This window comes from Camelus bactrianus, chromosome 32 (genome assembly GCF_048773025.1).
Source record: "Camelus bactrianus isolate YW-2024 breed Bactrian camel chromosome 32, ASM4877302v1, whole genome shotgun sequence".
Taxonomy (NCBI): Eukaryota; Metazoa; Chordata; class Mammalia; order Artiodactyla; family Camelidae; genus Camelus; species Camelus bactrianus.
The window spans coordinates 18,047,644-18,059,300 of NC_133570.1; positions in this window are offsets into that span (position 1 = coordinate 18,047,644).

The following is an 11,657-nucleotide window of genomic DNA, read 5'->3' on the forward strand; positions in this document are numbered from 1 at the left end:
ACAGCCTCCCAGAGGCTGGTGGCACATTTGAAGAGGAGTATTTGAGAACAGTTTCTCAAACGGAAATAAAAAGTGCAGAGAGGGCGATTTATGGCGTGTGCATGAAATGATGAAAGCACAGAGTTGGAGAACAGGTGAGTGGTTGCCTGGGGATGGGGTCAAGGTCAGGATGGGCCCAACTCTAAAGGGATCACACAGAGGAGCTCCTCCAGGGGGATGGGGCAGCGCTGCATCCTGACCGAGTGGGTGGGCCCGGGTGTCTAGACAGGACAGCAGGTGCACAGAACTCACGCCCACGTCCACGTACAGATGGATGAAAAGCTGCACCAGCCTGGCCACCGCTGGGATTTAGCGAGTGTGAACAATGCACCCGGGGCCGCACTTGGCTGTCACCACATCCTCTCTGTGACGGAGGCTCTGGATCCCCGCTTTACAGATGAGAGACTGAGTTTCTGAGAGGGAAAGGACCTGTGAGCAGTCACCCAGCTGGACGGTGGGCATTCCCTCGGACAGAGGTCACTCAGCCAGCCAGCAGACCCTGAGTCAGATCCGGCAGCCGTGGCCGCGACTCGGAGGAGGCGGGGTCTCACCGCAGAGGAGGCACTCCAGCAGCAGCGCGGGGAGCGGGACGGGCTCCCGGGGGTCTGCTGGGCGGCAGGTCCCCTGGAAACCGCAAACGTCCAGGCCCCACTGCTGAGAGGGAGTTGACTGCGGGGGAAATGAGTGCACTCACCCTCCTCGAAAATATCCACTTGGAGATAAGTATCTAGATCTCAGCTTTTGCCACAAACAATGGTAACGCACATGTTACATGTTCTAGAAAAACTGGGGGAACTTGAATTGGCTTTGGAGAGAGGAAGGGGAAACATCTGTCTCAGGAGAAAAAAACGCAGCAGCGAGAAAGAGGGCAGGTAGAGGGCAGTTTGTGGTTCGAAGAAAGAGAAAGGAAGAAAGGTTGACCTGTCCCCAAAATGCCTCCAAAGCCCTGATTCTTCCTCTGATCTGGCTGGCCACATGGGAGCGGGAGGCAGCAAGGAAACCATGCTGTGGTGAGAGCCCCTGCGTGGCTCCCACCAACCCAGACTCATCCCGGCTCTGCCCCTCACATGCTGTGTGGCCTCAGGCAAGCCACTTCCCTCTCTGAGCCTTGCTTTCCTCATCTGTGAAGTGGGGTCAGTATTGGACCTTCCTCACTGTGTCACCGGGAGGAATGAATGAGATTCTAGACAGAAACGTGGGTCAGAAGTCTTGCCAGGCTCAGTGGGGACAGTTTATATCTGCTCCACACGGTGTCTCAGGGGCCCACTCCTACACCTGTATTCAGCTTGAAGCCAGGCTGGGCTGGAAAGACCCCAGAAGCCCCACCCACGGGCCTGAGGCTTTGGGGCTGGCTGTTGGCTGGGGCATCTCAGCCCCCACTAGGTGGCATGTCTCTCCAGCAGGATAGCCCGGGCTTCCTTCCACAGCAGCTCAGGGCAGCACGAGACTGAGTGGAAGCAGCAAGATCTCTTGAGAACCCACACAAAGTCCTTCCACCACATTCTCTTGGCTAAAGTGAGTCCCAGGGCTGAACCCAGCATCCAGGGCAGGGAAATGGACCCCACTTGCTAAGGAGAGGAGCAGCATGCAGGGACCAGCAGGCAGGAATTCACGGGGGCCGTATTTGCCTGCAATTAGCAAGATGGGATGTGGATGGATGGGAGGGGGACTCAGGACAAGTCCTAGGGCTGTGGCTGAGCCATTGGGAAGATGATGGCACCATTAATGGAGATGAGGACAGTGGAGGGGAGAGAACCAAGAGTTCTGCTGAGACCCAGCCTCCAGATGGCCACCTGGGCAGCCACCATAACAAACAGGACTGCGTGTAGAAGGGGAGGAAGCGCCTTCTTTTACCTCCTTCTAGGTGCAATGATGCTGAGAGTTAGAGATGTTTAGCCCCATTCTAGAGATGAACGAGTCTGAGGCTCAGAGAGGTAAAGTGCTTTGCCCACAGTCACCCAGCAATTTAGTCTCAGGGTTGGAATTCGAACCTTGATTAGGAAACAGGAAGCATTTTATATTATCCCTGTGGCTCGCCAGGGACCCCAGGGGCTGGACCCAAGGGGAAAAGAGTGACCTGGTGCTTGCTGAGGGCTCGTCATCACCAGGCGTTGCTAAGACGTCATCCCAACAGCCAACCCTGTAGAGTAGGTACTGCTATTGCCTGCATTTTACAAAGGAGGGAACTGAGGCTCAGAGAGGGGAAGCGACTGGCTCCAGGTCACACAGCAGTTGTGCTTCAGAGATGGGACTAGAACCCACGCCTGCCCGCCCTCAAAGCCCAGCTTTCAACTATTCACGTTGGCCGTCCACCATCTTTGACACAATCATGCTCTCATTACGGACTTGTAACATGGCCATCCCCAGGAACTTTACCCAAAAATCTACCCCAGAGGTTGGCAAACCACTGCGCACCATGGGCCACATCCAGTCTGTTGCCTGTTTTTGAAAATTAAGTTTTATTGGAACACAGCCACCTTCGTTCCATTATGCGTTGTCTGCGACTCCTTTCATGTTCCAATGGCCGAGCTGAGTAGAAGAGAGACTGCAAAACTTAAAATACTGACTCTTTGGCCCTTTGCAGATAAAAGTTTGCTGAGCCCTGATCTGGAGTCAGGATGGTTGGATTCCTGGCTTCTCATTAAGGAAATTAGGAGAATGACTCCGAAAGGAGGGGACCCCCTGTGCTGAGGCCACACAGTGGCAGAGCAGAGATAAGATTAGAGGCTCACGACTCAGCCCCTTACCCATTCAGCCGGTGGGGGCCCCAGGAAACAGTGTGCTGGGACAGGTGTGCACGGGGGCGAAGGCCACGGCAGCTGAGAGAGACTCCTTTCCGGCGAAAAAACATCTCGTCCTGTCGAGGAGACAAGCCCAGGGGTCTCGGCTGCTGTGACTTTTCATTCCAGCTGATTTTCAGGCAACTCTCCCACCCTGTTCCTTCCTCTCTGGCTCTAGGGCCCCTTCCAAATCTTCAGAATGTTCTAGAAAATGGAGCCCCTGACCTTTGAAGTCCACAGGGCCCTCCAGCCCCCAAGGGAGCCCCAGCTCTGGATACTATGAAAAGTCGGTGAGAAACCCAATCTGGGGCTATCAGGTGGGCAGCTGAGCCGAAGGGGCCTCTCTGTCTCCCCGCAGATGGGCCAGACCCCTTTCCCTCTCCCAGACAGAGCATCCTGGCCTGGCTGGATCCTCCCAGCTGAAAAGAAAAGTCCTTCAAACGTCGCAGGGGTTCCAAAGACTTTTTTTTTAAGTAACCCCCCAAACAGTGGCTTTTCAAGCCACACACAGACTGAATCAAGTTCCATTTGTTTCCAGAAGGCTCAGGGGCAGCGGTTTGGAAAAAAAGAACCTTCTCTGAAACTCACGGGGAGGCGAAGGCGGGGTCAGAGGGCACATTCCGATTGCTAAGATGCAGTGACAAGCGCCCAGGCCCCCCTCGGTCCTGCCAGGAGACCTGAGGAGGGGGAGGGGGCTGCAGCTGGAGGGGGGAGGGCATACGGGCCTCCAAAGCAGTGGCCTCAGAAATGCCCCCCCACCCCCTAGTCGACCACAAAGTCGAAGGGCGAACCCTCCTCCCCGGCTGGGCTCCCACCTCCTTCAGACAGGCCAAAAAGGAATCCCCTGGGCTTCTGGAAGGAGCCGAGCAGGGAGGTTTAGCCAAGAGATTTTTTTCTTCTTTTTTGGTTGGTTTGGTTAATTAGTTGAGTTATGCCCCCCTAGTTTTAAACTGGGAGGGGAAGTCATGAACCATGCACGAACGCTGGGAATTTTTCTTGACTGCAAGACGGGAGCAGGAGCGGACTGGGAGGTCTTGGTATGAGTCTGGGCTTGGCCGTCGAGGGCTGGGTGACGTTGGACAGCTATCTATACCTCTCTGAGCCTCAAATTCCCCAGCATTCAGTGGGATCTGTCCCCTGGGTTTGGACTGTCCACTAAGACAGTGACAATGGATGAGAACATGTGTGTGGTGACTGGCAGGTGCTCTGAAATGGTCATGATGGAGGTGGGTGGAGGGTCAGCAGGGAGGCTAAGGGGGTGGAGAGGCTGGGGGAGGGCACGGAGGGGCGGCCAGATGAGGCCCCAGTCAGGGCAGGGAAGGATCCAGACCTTGAAGGAAGAGTCAACCTTCTTGGAGCAGCTCAAATAGAACAAAACTCAGCGTTTTGTCAAAATGCCCTTTCCAGAGATGAAAGAGAGGCCTGAGGCACATCTCCTAACAGCCAGCCCTCAGTGTTCTTGACTCGCATTCTCCAGGGGGCAATTTGGCCAAATGCCTTGGTCTAGCCCTTTAAAGGTGGGTCAGGAGCATCCTTCCACTATACAAAAACAGGGGGTGCCTAGAAGATTAAGAAGTGTAGGGGGGAAAGGTTGCCTTTCTCCCCACAAAGGATAAGAACTCATAGCCCATGCGTTCTGGCCTCGGCTGGGGCTGATGGAATACAAGGGAAGTATCCCAAAAGATGCAAGATTAATTCACAGGGGAGCGACTGCAGGGTCACACCGGGCTGGGGCAGCCAGCGAAGCCTCAGCTCTCACCCTCCGTAGATAACAAATCCCCACGAGGGACTCCCGGGTGCGCAGACAGAAAAGGGACCGGAACACTGGGGAGTGGATGCACATCTCCTGTGCGACGGGCCTGCTCGGGGTGACTTCATTGTGCTGATAACCCTCCAGGCAGGCTGCTGATGCCATGCCTGCCAGATCCAGGCTCTCAGACACGCTGTGCTGGAGGCCACTTTTGCCTCGGCGAGCCTCAGTTTACCCATCAGCCTGTCCCATGGGTCTAATGACAGTGCCACGCCCCCGGGACAGCGCTAAGCAGGCAAAATCAACTACAGTATTCTCCCCCCTCTTTGGAAGACACCCATTGTTTAGTCCCTTCTTGCTTCCTGCCTCACGCACAACCAGAGACCCAAAATTTCCTCCAACAATGGGATGTTTTAAATTCACCTCTACTGAGGCTGTAGTGAGGTGCAGCCACTGTGGAAAACAATATAAAGATTCTTTAGAAAACTAAAAATAGAATTACCCTATGATCTGGCCATCACGCTCCTGGGCATGTATCTGGAGGAAACTCTAATTCGAAAAGATACATACACCTCATTGTTCACAGCAGCACTATTTATAATAGTCAAGACATGGAAGCAACCTAAGTGTCCATTGACAGATGACTGGATAAAGAAGTTGTGGTATATAGGAATTCTACTCAGAATAAAAGAATGCCATTTGCAGCAACATCGATGGACCTGGAGATTGTTATACTAAATGAAGTAAGCTAGAAAGAGAAAGAAAAATACCATATGATATCATTTATATGTGGAATCTGAAAAAAAAATGAGACAAACGAACTCATTTACAAAACAAAAACAGACTCACAGACATAGAAAACAAACTTATGGTTACCAGGGGGATAAGGAGGTGGCGGGGGGTGGAGGGATAAATTGGGACTTTAGGATTTGCAGATACTAACTACTATATATAAAATAGATAAACAATAAAGTCCTACTGTAGAGCACAGGGAACTATACTCAATACCTTGTAATAGCCTATAATGAAAAAGAATATAAAAAGGAATATACATGTAACTGAATCACTATGCTGTACACCAGAAATTAACACAATAATAAACTGACTATATGTCAATAAAAAATAACAAATTAAAAAATTTAAAAAGTAAAGCACCTCTACTGACAAATACTCAAGAACCAAGCCTGTGTGCTTGGGGGAACATAGGACAGTGTCTCCTCCTAGGACTTGAAACCCCACAGAACAAATGCACCGTCTTGTATCTTCCAGCAAAATTCTCAAGATTGGAAATGATGGAAAGACACCGCAGAGATCAGCCCTGGCTTGTGGCTCCTCTTCCTCGTGTCACGGCACGTGTGTTAACCTTGCTCCCTGCACAGCACCTGGGCTCCGGCCTGGCTCACTAAACATGGGTTGCCCCAGTGCTTCTAGGGGAAGGCTATACCGCCAGCCGCCCCTCCGTGTCCTTGGACTCACTGTGCCTCCCTGCAACAAACCTGTGTTCCTGACCAACCCAGCCCACCTGCTCCCGGACCAACAACAGCCTCAGTTCTAAAGCTCCTCCCACCAGGAGTGGGTGCTTCCCAGATGCTCTGGTCTGCTCCTGCCTCAGCGGTTCCCCCACCAGCCACTCCTGGGCCTCTGTCAGTGGGGACATCACAGTCCCACTCATTGGGCTGATGGGAGGATCCCATGGCTGTGAAATCAGCCCTGCTCCTGGGGCTCTGGGCATCAGTACTGTCCAGGAAAGGGCCCCCAGGAGATTGACTCTAACACTGGTAGAGCCCCCAGGCAGTGTGGAGATGATGACCTGAAAAACAGCCTCACCTGCACATGCAAATGAGCAGCAAAGCTCACCTTAGCCTCAGCCCTTCATAGTTTGCAACGTGCTTTCCCTTCCTCCATGAAAGTGCCCTGGCCCTTCTGAGCAGCCTCTCAAGGCAGGGAGGACAGAAATCCTTATCTCTATTCAACAGATGCAGAGGCATTTGGTGGAAGCCCTAACTTAGGGGAGCAAATCCTGGATTCACTATAGATGAGCTGTGCAACACTTAGCAAGCGGCTTAGTCTCTCTGTGCCTCGGTTTCCTCATCTGTCAAGTGGGGATACTAAGTTCTTACTTCCTGGGTCTATGATAAGGATTAAATGAGTCAATAAACATAAAGCACTTAGAATAGGACCTGGCACATGGCAGGCAGGAGAACTGTTAGCTACCATCATCATCACCACCATCATCATCATCACCACCACCATCATCACCATCACCACCACCATCATCATCACCATCATTATCCCCATCATCATCATCCCAGCCCAGCAACCAACGAGAAATGGGACTTTGGGTAAGTCCTTCTTCCTCTCTCAGTCTCAGTTTCCCCATCTGTCACATGGGGAGGTGGGACAAGTAACACCCTGAGAAGCACAGAGCCCAGTCCTTGCACTGTGACCTCACCAGGGTCCCAGATGCTTCATGGAGTTCTGGGGGAAACTGAGTCATCAGCTTCAATGGCCCTTCTGTGGCATCCCAGCCCCAAGGCCAGGGCGAGGTACAAAGGGTTAACCATCCAGGGGCCAGGTGAAGGGAAGACTGTGGGCTGCCTCCTGACCCCAAGTTCAACAGCCAGAGCCCCGAAGGGAAGAGTCCCCATGTTTGCATTGGCAACTGGGCCAGACGGTGGGAGGAATCTGGAAAAGTCAGCTCATCCTGCAGCCGGGCCAGGCAGGGTTTCTCGCTGGGGTCCCCGCGCCACCACCCGCCACCCCATTACCTCAGCCCCACACAGGACATGACCGCATGGCCGCAGACAGGGAGGCCATTCACGGAGCTGCCCCCGGCTTGGCTCAGACACAGCCCTGTGCACGCGGAGGCCATGGGTACCAGGCATGGAGGACACCTGATGGGGGGCAGGGGGCCGGGCAAACCTGGCCCAGGAGGAAAGGTGCTGTCACGGGCAGGTGTGAGGCACAAGGTGAGTTAGGGGCTGGGAGAACTACTGTCCCCTCATCTGAGCCCCTGGACAGAGGGCTTCACTGAGGGCCTCGGGATAGCAGGAGGCTGACCTGGTTCAGGAGATTGTCCAGCTCTGGGGAGCATCACAAAAGGCAGCAGAGCCAAAGGGCCATTTGAGCTGGCTGTTGAAGGACAGAGTGGAGCTGACCCCTCAGACAATATAATAATAACTATTAACATATTTTATTATATATTAAATATAATAAGAATTAATAATCTAATACTAATAATAATTATTATAATTATTAATATACTATATCATATTAAGTATAATAATAATCTAATAGTAATACTAATAATTGTAATAATTATTATAATAATGTGATTTATTATTAACATATTATTGTTTAAAATATAATAATTAATAATATAATACCAATAATAGTAACAATTATTTTATAATAATATAATGATTCATTAATATAATATTGTATATTAAATTTAATCTAATAATAATAGTAATAGTAATAATAATCTTCTTCCTGTTAGAACTTCTGACCATGCAGACCCTGGAATTTGACCCAAATCCTTAGGCCCAGTCTCATGCCAGCCCCAGGCCCCCAGGTCAGCAGGGGCAGCCCCGGACCTTCCCAGGACTCCATGCAGCTGACCTGCTCGCACCTCCAGCTCTGACCTCTTAGGCAAGAAGAAGGCAAAACAACTCCCTGCTGGCGAGATGTAAGCTGGTCTCAGGCCCCGTCCCCTCCCACCCGCCTGCCCCTCAACTCCCCCTCAAGGCCCTGCTCCCCCCACAGCCCAAAGACCTCTGAAAAGAAATCTGAGCTGTCTCTTTCTCTCTCTTTCCCTTTGTCCTGCCCAGGATGGGGCTGTCACTGGAGCCATCTCCTCTCCCCACACAGGCTCAGAGCCCATCCCTTGGGCTCCCACCTTTCCCGAGGAAATGTGCCAACAAGTTAGGAGAGGCAGGCATTCCTACTCCCCTCCTGCAGGGCAGAGACCAGCCTCCTGGGCTGCACATGACATTCTGGGCCACAAGGAACAAACTCAGGAGTCTTAGGACCAGAGGAGGAAGGGAAAGGCATAAAGAGAACAGAAGGCAATCACTAGGGAGTGGTGGGGACTGCAGCCAATTGTAGAGCCCAGGCCCTGCCCATACTGTAGGAGGCTAGGCAGCTGCAGCTGGTTACTGCCATGCAGGAATGTGGACCCAGACTGCACCCTGCTTCTTAGTTCTTTGAGAGAAGCTGGAAATGTAGATTTTTTTTTTTGAGTGAAAAAAAAACCCTACATGACTTTCTAAACCGTGCATGGGCCAAATGAAAAATACCTGAGGACTGGCTATGGTGAGAAAGGCGTAGTTCACGAACCTGCTCCTGGCTTGGGTGTTCTGCAGACCAGGAATCCACAAAATGGTCCCAGTTAAAGAATCCTCTAGCCCCCTAGTCGATATTGCTGGGCAACAAGGCTTTCTTAATCCCCTCTGGGAGTCCCAGTGTGCATTAGCATATTAAAGGCTCTGAAAAGGTCTGCAGGAAATGGACCTGATTACCTCTGTGAAGCCCAGGAGAGCAAGAGGGCTCCACAAGTCTGTCCTGGACACAGCCCCTCACTGAGCTGTGACTTCTGCACTGTGCTCACCATTTCAAAGGTTCATGGGCCCCTGGGGTCCATCTGAGCCTTGAGTTAGGAACCTTCTTTCATCTGCTGACCAAACAATAGTTATGGAGATGGTTCTGGGCCAGGCGTGGTGTGAGCTCCAGGGACACAATGGTGACATGATGGGCATGTGTCCCTGCCCTGCCCCACAGAGCCCACACCTAATGGCCCCTTTGCCCCACTTTGCTCCGCCAGCCACTCCAGGCTTCCCATCACATAGCATTAATGCACTTATGAAGCCTTTGTCCACCCAAAGCAGGGGCTGATGGAAAGCCACCAAGACCTGGTTCTAGCCCAGTGCTGCTGTGAACACACTGTGAGACAGCCAGTCTACAGTCAGTCAACAGTCCTGACTGAGCACCTACTATGTGCAAGCAGTAAGCTCATTGCTGGGGACACAGCTGTGAATAAAAGAGACCCTGAGACTTGGCCTGTTATCCTATGGCTGGCAGGAGAGAGGAGACAGAAAAAACAAGGGGGCTTGGGTGGGGTGGGGACAGTCAGGAAAGAAAAAATAATTCCCTGCCCAAACTTCACTTTCATGAAGGACATAAATAAGAGACTGAAACAGAGAATGTGACGAGCTGGGAAGCCTACTTTTGATTGAGAGGTCAAGGGGAGTCTCTCTAAGGAGGTAGCATTTACACTGAGGCTTAAAGGGTGGGAAGATAGCATGAGAAAGCCTTCCAGGTGGAGGGTACTGCATAGGCAAAGGCCCTGAGGCAGGGAAGAGCAATAACCACAGAGGAAAATGGCAAAAGATGAGATTGGAGAGGTCACAAGGGCTGAGATCATGCAACGGCCATGGGCTATATGTATCAGCTAGCTACTGCTGCACAACAAACACCCCCTCAATTTGGTGGTGTATAGGAACTGCCATCTTTTATTATAGCTCACACTCTGGGGGTCAGTGGGGGCTGGCGGGTACTCTGCTTTACATTGGACTTGGCTGAAGCACTTTAGCTGGAAAAGCCTTGCTCCACGTGTCCCTCATCCTCCTCCTCAGACCTGGAAGTCTAGCCGTGTCCTTTTTGTAGTGACGGCGGAAGCACAAGAGAGTGCGTGGGAGCTGCAAGGCTTCTTGGGGCTTTGACTTGGCACTGACGTGCTGTTACCTTGGCTTCATTCTGTTGACCAAAGTGAGTAACATGGTCACCTTCAGGGGCAGAGAATGACATCCCACCAACCATGGGAGAGCAGAGCAAGAGGGACAGCTGGTGGTTTGGGTGAGGGTGATGCCCCTGAGACAGAGAAAAAGCAGAGGAAGTCCAGAGCCACTTAAGGGCAGAATCAAGTCTGGCCGCCAGAGCGATGGGATAGATGGGGAAGACTGTGGGAGGCAGGAAAGACTGGTCATGGGGGCTCAGTCCAGCCTGCTCTGGCCCCCGGCCAGCCCAGACCCCTCTTCCCCACCCCCTCCGCCAGAGCAAGCTTCCTGCGCCTGCGTGCAGTGAAGATCGGACGGCCCTGCCGTGATGTACGACCCCCATAGCTCACAGCCGGGCTGCCGCTGGAATGATGTGTTGTTACCATCCATCACCGCCTGACGGGCACCCAGCGCCAGAATTCGGCAGCTGCCCTTCACCGGGACACTTAATTATAAAGACCTGAAATTTCTCCCTACCGGCCTGAGAAATAAAGGCTCTGTTTACCAACTGCAAGTTGGGAGGCTCCCAGAGGGGGAGTCGATTTATCAGAGCAGCCGGGCAGAGGCAGTGAGAATCCTGCGACCTGGGCGGCTGGGGGTGGAGGGGCTTCTGGGGAGCTGTCACCTTGACCCCCCCCCCACCACCACCACCCCTGCCCCTAGCCCTGCTTTCTGATTCTTCACAGGAATATTGATCCCAGAAGCTCTGTGTCATCTTACCTGGGCTGCGTCTAAATTTGTGGAAAGCCAACTCAGTTCAATGCTCTGGGCCCCTCTTCTGGGTTGGCCAACCCCTCCAAAAAACCCTCAGAATCTCAGGGATCTTGGAGGTAGGGAGAGGGTGCAGTGGAACATCGAAGACACCATTCAATGTCACTGCTTACAAGGATGGGAGTTCATCTGGCCCAGTTCTCAAAGTGTGGTCCCCGGACCAGCAGCCTCAGCCTCTAAATGCACATTTAGGTTCCATCTCTGACCCAATGAAGCAGCAGCTCATTGCTGGGGGCTGGGCTGTTGTAACAAGCCCTCCAGGGGATTCTGATACACACCCAACTTTGAGAACCACTGACTGGTTCACACTTAGCCTCTATTTTTGCCTCTGGGCCATCAAGGCTCTAGAGAAGGGGGCCTGGCTTGCCCCAGATGACCCCAGAGACAGGGACACTGTGGACACTGGACTCAGACTTCCACACTCCCCAGGTTTCTATCTGCAACCCCTGCGCAGATGGCTGAGCTCTCCTGAGCCTCTGTCTTCTCTTCTGTAAAACAGAGGTAAGGATGCTAATCTGGGAATGTGTGGTCAGGGTTAAATGT